The sequence below is a fragment of the Castor canadensis genome, chromosome 11, assembly GCF_047511655.1.
Source record: "Castor canadensis chromosome 11, mCasCan1.hap1v2, whole genome shotgun sequence".
NCBI lineage: Eukaryota > Metazoa > Chordata > Mammalia > Rodentia > Castoridae > Castor > Castor canadensis.
The window spans coordinates 120,163,992-120,177,169 of NC_133396.1; positions in this window are offsets into that span (position 1 = coordinate 120,163,992).

Consider the following 13,178-nt stretch of genomic DNA (forward strand, 5'->3'; position numbering starts at 1 on the left):
TGAGCATTACCGCGATTCCATCAAGATCTCCTGTTATTTATTTAACTTTTCCATTTTCATTTTTTATTTGGGTAAGATAATTGCTTGTGATAAGCCTCGGGTGTTGAGATCTGGTGCATACAGAGTGGCAGGATGAGCTTCAGGCCCAGTCTCAGGAAGCACTGGGGAAAGGAATCAATGTATTAACATATTGAAATGATCTCAATTAATGTCCTTTAGCAGTTTTCTTCAGAAAGAAGGACCTCTCCAAAGTGAATGGTCTACTCTTACCAACAGGGAAAAAAGCCTGCTAGGGAGGTGAAGTACCTAACTGCTTGAGAAAAAGGTCTCTTACGTGTAGATCTCACAGGGAACAAAAACACATACATGTAGCGTTTCTTCCTGCCATTCTGATACTGAAATGGTATCTGTGTATTTTGCTTCATAATATCTATGCCCGTGCCTCCCATAGTTTCTTGCTGTGACAACTAGGGCTTTGGTACCACAGTGTTAAAATATAACTTCAATAAACAATAAGGCCTAGTACAGTATTTAAATGATGACTTTAGCATGCAATTGTAATTATTTCAGTGAAAAAGCAAACCTGACCTTCAGCCTCCTGTGGGACTGCCAAGCACACCTCTTATCCCCTGTGTACCCCCAACACTCTCTGTTCTATCCTGAATGACTCAGATGCTTAAAAACAAGCAGATCTGGGCTTTGATGAAGCTGGTAATGGTGTGAGGCATATTCACAGGTTTTATTGGATAACAATGAACACTGCCTCTGGTGTGAAGTGGTGATCACAAGTTCCAGAAATAGTATTGCTAGTTTTCTTCTTCTTCTTCTTTTCTTCTCCTCCTCCTCCTCCTCTTCCTCCTCCTCCTCCTCCTCCTTTTTACCTTTTTCAGATGAGAAAATTTGGCAGGCATGATTGCACACTTCTGTAATCCCAGCACTCAGGAGGAGGAGGCAGGAGAACCATGAGTTCAAGGCCAGCCTGGGCTACATAGTAATCTTCTGTCTCAAAACAGAAAAGAATGTAACACATGAGAAAACTGAAGTTTGGAGAGTATGTCACCGGCCCAGAGTCACACTTCTAAGGTACTACCAAAACCTACAAAGATTGCTGGGGGTGTTCTAGAAATCATTACTTCTTCCCTAACTCCTTTGCCTACTTAAAAAAAATCAAAATTAAATGCCTGCCACTTCCTGTCCTACTGTGATAAAAACATTTTATTTGCTACTTCTTTAAGCTTTCTGAAGATAATTATTGACCTCAGAAAAGGACATTACCCAAAAGAGAAAACAAAGAATAAATAATAAAAAAGGAATTTGATCCTTCAATCCCTGGTTTAGTTAAACCAAATGATTGTTCACAAGTCAGCTTAAACTCTTGCTCCTCAAAAAGCCCTTCCCTGGTCAGTCTGGTCTGGAGTGATTTTGCTACCTTCTGAGGGTCAGTATCCCCTTCCTTCACTACCTGAGATTCTTGGCCATTCACCACTCAAGGGACCTCTTCAAATGTCACTCCCTTATTCCCCTCCCAACCCACTCCACACTGAGAGCTACTCCCAGCAGAAGGGGTAACAACAGAAACCCAATCTACCCCAGTCATCTCAGATTCCCCCACCTCAGTGCACTTAGGGTCATTCTACCTCCTCAGGCCCTCCCACTATGGGAAACAGAGCAGCAGGTAGGAGATGTAGCAAGCACCACACAGAACAAGTGAAACAGATACAGGCTCAGGGGAACTTACAGTTCATGAGAGCTTTCCTCCTACACAGGATTGCATTCATCTGCTCTGAAGATACTTTATTTCTAGTTAATTTTAACTTCTAATTCCCACATGACTTTGTATTAAAAAATATGAAACATATCATCACCTGGTTTGAATAAGTATTCCACAAAGGCCCATGTGTTAAATGTTAAAGGCTTGGTTCCCAGGATGTTGCTATTGGGAGTTGGCGGAACCTTCAAGAGGTGGAGTCTAGTGAAATAGTCTCAAGTCACTGGGTATATTCCATTAATGGGAGATTGTGGGATGTTGGTCTCTTCTCTCTCTTTGTTTCCTAGCTGCCAAAAGATAAGTAGCTTCCTTTGCCACATGCTCTCACCATGATGTGCTATCTTGCCACAGGCCCAAAACAACAGGGCCAAGCAATCATGGACTGAAATCTCCAAACTGTGAGCCAAAATAAACCTTTCCTCTTTGTAAATTAATGATCTTAGACATTTTGTAACAGTAAGGAAAAACTGACTAACACAATTATTATATATAATAAAATATGTAAAACATATATATAAAGTTCAAAGAATTACAATAAAATGATTTCTAATGAGCCCACCATCTAAGGTAAACAATAGAACATTATTAATACACATGGGTCCCTTCCCATCCCCACCTAACCTCCACTCTGCTCTCCATTAAAGATCCCCTTGCTTTTATTTCTAATTTTACCACACATATACGTATCACTACAAAATATGTTTTTTGGATTTGCCTTTTTTTAAAGCCTTCCTATAAATGAGATGCATGCAAATGTCTCCTCTTAAAACTTCCATTTAAAAAAATTTGTTAACTTCCTACCTATCTGAATCAAGCATTTTAACTTGTCACTTTGTATTGTGTGACTATACCACAGGATGTCCCACATATTCTATTTCTGGTGGATGTTTGAAATAATTCTAACTTTTGGCACTTTTTATAACAATACTTATATTAATGCTTTTCTTGGATGGGACTTAGGAGTGAATCTTTTGGTTATTGAGATAGAGTATCTTCAACTTTGCTAGATCGGGTCAAATGGCTTTCTAAAATAGTAGCAGCAGTTTGAATTCTCAACAGCATTGTGAAGAGTTTCTGTTGTTCCATATCCTGATTACCAGTTGGTACTGTCCAAGGCAGAAGTTTCCAGGAAGGAGCATTTAGAGAAGTTAAAAATAAAGGAGGAACATCAAGAACCAGGAAAATCACTACACATAACTGAAAAGTCAGATATGCATATAAAAGATGCCTAGATATCTTATTTTTTTTTATTAAAATAGTACAGCTTAGATCCGCGTCACTAGTCATAAGTCATGTGGCTGGCACGTACCCTTAATATGACGTGATGAAACGCCATTTCACCTCTGTGGTTTCTCTCCCAGAACCCATAACCCAGGCTAATGAAAACTCAACAGGTAAATTCTGTTTCCGGGGAATACTGTCCCTGACCACAACTACTTAAAACTGTCAAGGTCATCATAATCAGGAAAGTGTGAAAAGACTTCTGTCACAACCAAAAGGAGCCTGAGGAGACATGACAAATAGAAGTGCTGTAAATGAGGCCCTGGAACAGTAAAAGTGCATTAGCTGGATCTGAGTATGTATTGTGCATCCATGGCAAATGTCTAATAATGGCTCCAACAGAAATTGGAATAAATGATGTGCTTTAGTTAATAATAATGTATTTATGTTGATTCATTAATTGTAACAAATGTGCCATATTGACACAGGATGGGAAAGCAGCATTTTCCCATTGCTGGGGTGGTGGAGAAGCATAGCAATGCTCTATACTATAGGTTCAACTTTTCTATAAATACAAAACTACTCTAAAAATTAAAGTCTATTAATTTTTTTAAAATAAGAGTGCAGTTACTGGGTGTGGTGGGACATGTCTGTATCCCAGCACTCAGGAGGCTGAGGAATAGGAATTGCAAGTTCAAGTCCAGCCTGGGCTACATAGTAAGATCCTGTCTTTAAAAAAAAATAGTGCAGCTGAAGGATTCCCTTTCCTTCACTTTTCCCAGGTCTCTTCAGGTCTCTTCTTTCTCACCAAAGTCTTTCCATCCTCCAACTAACCATGGGTCTTATGTTTTATTCTTCTTATTTTATATCCTTCCCTCTTCTTTTTCTTCTCCTGTGCTTCTCTTCTTTTTTCTTTCCTTTTCTTTCTCCATCTTGTCCTCCTTTTCTTCAAGTATGTGTACACTGATGCAGTTTGTTGGATATGCTGCAGGTGACAAACCAGTGTCAGCCAGACCATGTGCACGAAGATGGGTTACTTAGCCCTTTGTTAATCACTCCAGTGCTGCCTGAAAGCTTAGCAGCTATGTGAGAACCTCTGTAAAACCTGTCCTTGGAGTTTCCTCTGGTGGCTATCCCTGAGCCAAGCCCATGCCTTGTGTCTGCAAGAGGTAAAGGAAGCAGAAGCAGCAAAGATGAGTTCTGTGATAGTTTACACAAAACAGTCTCAAACAATTCTAACTGAAGTTAGTGGATTCAAGGATAGATCAGTTCCCTGTTGGGAGAATTGTTTCACACTGGAATGATTTCCCGTGAGAGAAAAGAATGGTCTTCTCTGAGAGTTTTTGTGAACTGAAAAGACCCTCACCTATCCTACCTGCTTTAAATTTGACATGGATGATGAATATAGGCAGAAAATTCAAGTTCAACCTTCAAATGGTCCTCCCAACCCCAATTATCAGCTATCATTCCAACCTAAATATCCCTTCCCTGTCCAAATCCCACCCCAAGCTGGGAATTTGGAAGCCAGAGGTGAATTCTCTCTCCCACATAGCCTCAAAACAGTCAGTTAGCAGATCCTGCTCTGCCTTATGTCTTTTAAAAACATTTTTATTAGTATACATAATAGTTGTACAAGGGGTTTCATTGTGACATTTCCATTTATGCTTACAATGTATCTTGGTTAGGTTCACCTCCATCTTTCCTTCTCATCCTCCTTTCCCACTACTTAAAATGATTTCAACAGGTTTCGCTGTTCTATTTTCACACAGCATATATAAAGTACTCTGACCATATTCACCCTCCTTTACCCGCTCTCCATTAACCCTCCTCCCTCCCACTAGTACCCACTCCCTAACAGGACCTGTTTTACATCTTGTCCTTCATTTTTTTAAATGTATAGTCATTGTTCAAAGAGGTTTCACCATGGTATTTCACCTAAGAATATATTGTACTTTAATCAGATTAATCTCCCTCTATTACTCTCCCTTTCCCTTTCCCTGTATCCACTATTATTCAACAGCATTCAGTACATTTCCTTATGGCATCTTTGCAATGTATTTCAATATTATTCATTCACTCTGAATATACCCAATATCAGCTGCCTTCTCTTATTGAATTCTTCCTCTTCTTCTCCTATTTCCTTTCCCTCTGTTTAGCATCTGGGCCACTGTTTGCCAAGGTCATTGTAATGGCCTTACAAGTGGACTCCATGCCCTGGCCTCAAGTCCCCTTCTTTGCTGCTGCCTCAAAGATACCACCATGCCTTTCCTCTGTTAATCATATTTCTGCAGCTCATCACTGCCCTCATAATAAAGTCCAGACTCTTCCATAAGACTTATAGAACCTTCCATGAAGTCTCTATGCTCACCATGTACCACCTCCCAGCCCCTCTGGCTACAACCATGTGATTTCCTTGCAGTTCCTGAATGATCCATTCTCTCTGTCCTCCCTAGCATTACATCTACTGTGTCTTTTCCTGAAAATGACATCTAAACTCTCACCACCTTGCTATATTGGCCTAGTTCATCTGTTCCTGCTTGCCCCACTTGCCTTAAGCAAGAATTATAGCTCACAGCTCCTGCCCCACAGTGGTGTACAGGCTGGCTTGCTCGTCCTTCTCCCTCATCTGATATTTAGGGGACCCAAGCAAGAGTTTACCATTGAATTCCTGTGGAATTTAACTCCCTGCTCATACTGACACCTAGTCATCTATTGCCTAGGAATTGATATTAAAAATAAGAGCTATTATGTTGTATTACGTATTATTATAGAAGTTATATGCTTAACACACATTATTTAAATTGTACTATTTCTTAACAATGTCATGAATGCTTGTCCTGTTGCTGCAAAAACTTTATGAGACTCCTAAGCACATAGATCATGCATTTTACGTCTCTTGTCTTCTCTGTTACTCATAATGCAATGACACAGAGAGGATAGAGAGTACTCAAAGTCAGAAATGTGGTTAAGAAAGAGCAATGCTGCTCAGAGAGAGAAATGACACAGCCAAAGCTGGAGTTAAGAATGCCCACTTCTGCTGCATCCATCCGCCCCATCCATCTAAAGATAGGGATGCTGATTCTGTATTTCTTTGTTCTCCCTTTGTGGAAGGGGATCTGTACTGACTACAAGACCAGTGTAATCAGTGAGATCAAAGAAGGACTGGACCAAGTGTGGAAAATAGTTTTTGCCTCATCTGCTGACTTATATTCAGTTGCCTAGAGCACTGTGCTAAGAACAGTTGTGTGAGTGATTTTTTTTAATAAATCAGTTAGTTTTATGCACATTCTCTTTCTGAGAAAATTGGGATTTTGATCTACTTGTCATTTTGCCGTCATTTTGTCCAAGGGAATAATACATTAAATAGGTCCAATCCAGTGGATCTAATCCTTCATGATGGTGGCATTGCTCCCTTCTCCTGATGTCCTTCAATACAGATGGCTAGGTGGGTTATGCAAAAGCAATACTTGAGGATGGGGGTTTAACAGAAAAGAGCACCTGCCTAGCAAGCATGAGGCTCTGAGTTCAAACCCCAGTGCTGCCAAAAAAAAAAAAACTTAATTCATGCTTTACTGTGCTATCACCTGCTCCAAATAATACAACTGCAACCTGCGCCTGGTACATATTCACTTCCTGTCTCACTTTGTAGGGACACTGCAGGCAGAAAGTAAATCCCAATCTGGAGCAGGTCCATAGAAAGAAGACCTTCTCCCCCCAAATCCTATTTGCTCTCCAACTGGAATGGCTTGTGAAAAAGAAACTGCTGTGCTTCGGGTCAGGCATCTGAGGTGCAGCAATGGCACCAACCACAGAGAGAGATGTTAATTTCTCTAATTGGTAAGAAGTGTCTATCATTTGAGAATATGCTTTTTTTCTGCAAGGAAACTGGGCCAATTTATTCAACTGTTTGCAATGCCACTGTGCGTGCATTTGTGAAATGAAAGTTTTCTCTGGGCTCAATGTGGTAAAATGCAGGTCCATGACTTCTAGTGGGTGGCCCATCACTAGGAAGCTGGATGGATGTCCAGGACTGAGATAAGAGTTCCAAAGCTCATAGTCCCCCCAAGGAGGGAACAAAGAAGAAACAAGCCAGCCTTCATGCAGACTGCATGCTGGAAGATGAGGCCTGATGGGCAGTCAGTCTTCAACTACCAAGCACTGCAATTAGCACTTCATGTGGAGGTGGGAGAGCCAAGGGCTGGGTCCTTTGGAGGGTTAACTCAACTTCCAGAGTCACTTCATCTGCACAATGGGATAATCATGTCTGGCCTGTGTCCATCAAAGACTTGGGGTATAGACAAAACAGTTGAGAATACACTCAGAAATTAGAAATCAGGAGGATCATGGTTCAAAACCACCCCTGGATAAAAGTAAGACCCCCATCTCAATCAATAAGCTGAGCATGACAGCATGCACCTGTCATTCCAGAAGTGTAGGTAGGAGCATGTAGGTCTAAGGCTAGCCCCGGGAAAAAAAAAATGAAACCCTACTTGAAAAATAACTAAAACAAGAAAGAGTGCAGGAGAGTGGGGCTCAAGTGGTAGAGCTCTTGCCTGGCAAGCCCAGGCCCTGAGTTCAAACCTCAGTACCACCAAAAAAGTAGTTGATAATAGATTCACTCTTAACTACAAACCCATTATTCTCCATTAGAGTACTCTATTTATTTTGTTCCTGGCCCTTATCATAACCTGTAAGCATTTTGCATATTTATTGCTTCTGTGTTTGATAACTCTCTCCCCCAGTAGAATGCAAGTTCTTCAAAGGCAGGAATCTGTAATAGTCCATAATGCACAGGAAAAACTCATACATCTTCCCACCGTCCCTCCCTCAAGACATTCTAATGCACTCCTTCCTCCACACTCTGCTCAAGTGGATCCTCTTCTCCAGAAATACCTTCTCCTCATCTTTAGGGCAGTACAGGGCTGGGAGTGTGGCTTAGTGGTAGAGTGCTCAGCTAGCAGGTACAGGCCCAGGGTTCAGTCCAGAGAGAGAGAGAGAGAGACAGAAAAAGAGAGAGAGAGACTGTTCTAGAGACAGTCCTAACAAAAAGTAATCCCAAAATATCCATGGTTGAAGGAGGTACTAGGTCTAGGACTTATGCTTCAAGTTTGTTCAGGAGCTGTCATTTCCTTCCTGTTCATTTATCTTACCACACCAATGTTTATTGGTTAACTCACTCTCAGACTGTACACCTTCCATCAAGGTAGGAGAGGCTGCTCCACCTTTTCCTGTCTTACCCTTCCAGGTAAGTACTTGGAAACCAAAGATCTCTGCAGAGGAATGAGTTCATTCTGGTGAAGTACCAGGCAGGGAGCTGACCTTCCCTGCTTATGGTCAGATGTCCTGCAGGGATAGACTCCTAGGAGTTCAAATCCCTCTGATATGGCCATGCTCCCCATCCTCCCGGACTCCTGGTGGATCCAACCTCTCTCATGCAGGGAGGCCCCAACCTCATTAATCTTCATGCCTAATCTTCTCTAACAGGATGGCAATAACTATTACCAAGTTCATGGAAACTTGCGTATTTATACAAAGAAAAGGAAACTCGTTTGTAGATTACCAACAATCTGAACATCTCAAGAAGTGAGGACATCCATAAACACAAAAGCTACAGAAAACTCTGAGAAAAGGATATTTAATTGCTCAGAAACACTGCAGCCAATTTGCACACAAATTCACATGTCCACATTCCTCTTTGGCCTAGCTTTCTAGGTCATGGTGGTTTCTAGAGCACAAAGAGGAATGTGATTGACTTGGAGCTCTAAGATTCCTAATATTTATAGTAAAGCAGTACAATTTTTAAGGGCTTCTGTGCCAAATGATAGGCATTATCTGTAATCTAACACACTGAGTCTTTATAACACACCTGTGACATAAGTATTATTATCCTAGCTTTGTGTGCAAGTAAACTGAGGCTCAGAAAATTTACAGCATGTATGCAAAGATTAAGGTTACAGCCAGAGTTTCAGCTCTCAAACCGACTTCTTGGTGGTAGGAACGCTGGGAGACAAAGGTGGGATGTGTCAAGGAGGAAAGGGGATGCTGCATGCAAATTCAACACTACTGCAGCACTCTCTTATTCTTTCAATCACTTCTCACACAATAGTCTACCACCCCAAGTCCAAGGTATGGACACTCACCCTCAGACTGTACACCTTCCATCAAGGTAGGATGAGGCTGCTCCACCTTTCCTGTCTTACCTTTCTCATGGTACTTTTTTTCATTAATTTATCCAGTATCTGTTGAGAAATAATTATACCCCAGATATTGTTGTAGGCACTAAAGACCAAGCTACATAAGCCAGACAGACCTTTTCAGCCCTATTTCAGCATATATTCATTACCAGTATTTGAAATTGTTTTGCTCACTTACTTATTTGCTGGTTGTCTTTCCCCATTCCCACTTCTACCCATTGGATGTATATATATGACAGAAGGGACACTCTCTTTTCTACTACTCCAGTGCCTAGGATAACCCTGAGCTCCCAAACAGCATTACTCAACATTGCCTTCAAACTATGAATTATTCTTTTTTAGGCTTTTCCTCTTTAAAGGCATCACCTCTGCCCCCTCAGTTCATTTGCCCAATTTTATACACTATAAACAGACTTGGAGAGTGGAACACCTATATCATTTTTGATTATCCTAAACTTGAGAGGAATCTTCTGAACTGTCTAGCAGAGTCTTTGGTTTCATCTTACATATGACTACAGCAGATGTCTCCTAAAGTACACAGACTGAAAAAAAAATGTTGATAGGATTTGACAAGTGAGGTGAACACTACTGATTTCTTTATCAGCACCCATTTCTCCTTCTTATCCATGCTAACAAAACTTTTTTTGCTTTTTGTCTTTCTTCTGGAGACAGGATCTCACTATGTAGCTCAGGTTGGCTTCAAACTCATGATCCCACCTCAGTTTTGTTCTTACTTTGTCCTGCCCTGGCCACCAGGCACTTGAGATCTTCCTGCCCCAGCTCCTGGAAAAGGTGGGAGCACACACATTCCTGATTGGTTCAGGAATAAGTATGTGACCTGGTCCCAGCCAGTGACACCAGAGGGAGATTACCCATACCTCAAAGAGAACTTCAAGAAGAAATGATCTCTCTGGTGTCCTGGATGGCCACCTGGCTACAGCCCTTTAGTTTTTAGGCTAGGAGAAAGCCAGATCTGAGAAAGGATGAACAGAAATGTGAGGGAAAAAAACCTAGCTCCTCAAAGATACCTCTGCACCATAAGTCAATAACCCTTAAGTGATGTATTCTGTGGACTACAATTTATTAAGAGAAAACTCCTGTGGAGGTGAAGGTCAGAGGGAGTGGTGAAGGTCAGTGGTATTTTTACAGACTACCATGCTGCGGAAACCCATAGGAAAATCATACTGAGGCCCTCACAGGGCCCTCACCAAGTATAATAAGTGCATCTCTCTTAGGTGAGGGGAGAGTCCCTTGGAAAGCTTTCTCCTTTCCTAGAATGAAAGCTGTATATTACTCTGCTTTCCATCCTCCTCTTGTTACTAGGAAGCACAACTCCAAACTTGTTGCTGCATCATAACAACTGGCACTATCAATATGTGCTTCCTCTTCTTTGTCTCAATCAAGATTTTCTATTTTTCTTTTATTCTGCTAACCATATTATACATTACTGTGACCACTTTGGAGTTCTCCTGAAAAGAGATGTGATATAAATAAATGAACTGATTGCATAGCCATGAGAGCAGTGTCTAAGGAGGAATTAATAAAATGAACCTCCAGATGGAGCCTGCTAACCTAAGCTGATCGGCTTTCTCAAAGCAACGTACACAAATCCCCATGATGTCAAGCCACTGAACAGTTTTCAGGGTCATAAGGATGTGCAGTGCCGCTTAGACCTCTACTCAGTGTTGACAAGCTGTGTCCTCAGTGTGAACTTGGTCACAGGATTAGCCATGCCTGAGGACTGTGAAGCTGAGAGTGTAAGAGAGGGGAATGTTATCAACAGACCAGGATCAGAGTCTGCCTGGATCTCAGGGTGTGATGAAGCAGCAAAGTCTTTATGAGTGAAGTGGATGTCAGATGCACACTCTCTCTTCTGAAGTGTGAGCTTCTTGAGAACAATGAATTCTACTCATTTACTTTTGACTCCTAACATAGCGCCTGACACCCTAATTAGCCAATAAATTATCATTTCTCTCTTAATGCTAGTCTTTGTTTTCTTCCAATTTTGAGGCATACAACTATGAACAATTGAGAAGCATCTTGGTTTATGTTTCCATGACAAGAAAGAACTCTGGGCTGGGAACCAGCAGACCTGGGCTCTGGCCCCCACCACTAAGAAGCTGTGTGACTTGCACACAGCCAGAGAAGCAGAGGTAAAAGGATGTAGGTTGTCACACTATCTGGATTTGAACACTGGCTCCTCTTCCTGAAGTCTTTGACCTCTCTAAAGGTTAAAAGAGACCTCATACTCCCTCCTTTGTAACAACAACAAAACAAAAGGGTAAGCACCTAGGAAGGATTATAAGGATTAAATGGATTGCTATATAGGAAGTGTTTAAAATGCTCCCTAGCACATACTAAACGTTCATGTTACCTTATATTATCTTGAATAAGTCACTATGTTTCTGCATCTCTATAGAGTAGGTTTGAATTGAGTGAGAGACATCAGACATGCATTATCCATCCTTGCTCTCAGAGTCTCTACTCATGACAGACATCACTAATAGATCACACCACTCTTTCCCACTAAGTCCAGTCATAACTTTAAAATCTTCTCCAGGACAGTAGTCTAGGCAACCACTTCCAGATTTTCATATTTTACGCAAGAGTTGAAATCAATTTACAATCCCAGGAAGAAGGAATCTTAAAGATAATATAATATAATTGTCAAAGAAGACAGGATGGAGAAGTGGTGGGAAAAGGAAGGAGTCTGACTAAGACATTTAGTGCCATGCCAGGTCACATCCTTGATTGATGAAGCCCCTCTGGACACATGGCTTTGAGACTTTGCTATTCCTCAGCTTCCCCTGGGACAACAACTGGACTGTTTTCTCCCTTTGCAGCATAGTTGCAGTGATAAAATGGTATGCAGCTAATTGCTGGGTAGGCCACAAACAGAGCAACCCCACATGTAATTTCAGACTGGCAGAGACTGTAAATTATTCAACATGATGACCAAAAGATTATAGCAATGCGTGGAAGTGGAAAGAACGTTTCAGTGTAGTCCAACAACCCTTGTAAGAAACTGAGGACCATCCTTTGGGTAGAAATACAAGGGGGCTGCTGTGCCCAGGCCTGGACAGATCTGTGTGTTCTCATTTACAGGAAGATAAGTTTCCTTATAAGAATAATAAGCTGCTCCAGAAAGCCATGGTTAACCACATTCTGGAGGGAAGGAATGGCCTGGATCATGAGAATCAACAAATAGTACAAAATAATATGTACCAGATTAATTAAAATGACCCAGATGAGAGACTTTCCAGCCAACCAGAGCCTCCTGACTGCCTTCTATTTGTTAGTAGCCCCATTTTTCTCTTAGTTGCTTAGAAGTCTTCTTTCCTTCTCCCTCCTCTTCCTGGTCCTCATCCCTTCCTTGTCTCACCCCAGGGAAGGACTCCCACCTCCTTATCTCCCTGCCCATCATCATTGCCTCCATTCTGGCATGGACCATCATGGTAGCCCCTGGGCCCTAGTTCCCTAGCTTTATGTCTACCTGAAAGTTGCTGCCTCTTCCTGATTCCTTAAGGAACACTGATCACATCACTTCTCTACTCTAAACCTTCCATCACTCTAGTGTCTTTCAGTGAGACCCTGCCCTTTCTGGCCTGATTTTCAGGGTTCTGTTTAACACACAATCCCACCTACTCTTCAGATCTCACTGTCTACCACTTTCTTCCACTCACCCTTGCTCTTCCCAAATAACCTCTTAGCTGTTCCTGGGGCCCACTCTCAGAGCCTTTGTGCAGTCATTCCCCCACCATGACAGCCATCTCCACAAACTCTTTGGCCAGACCCGGGTGGATCATTTGAGATGTTTGCACATGCTAATTATCACCATTTGAGTTCCAAAATCCATGATGCAGGTGTTTGGGCAAGAGGCATACAGTACATCTCCCTCTGAAAGTCTACAAGGAGCCAGCTCCTAACAGTGAAACAGCCCCTGGCCTCTGCTTTTGACTACCTATGGGAGGGGATCCTCCAGCCATTACCCCATC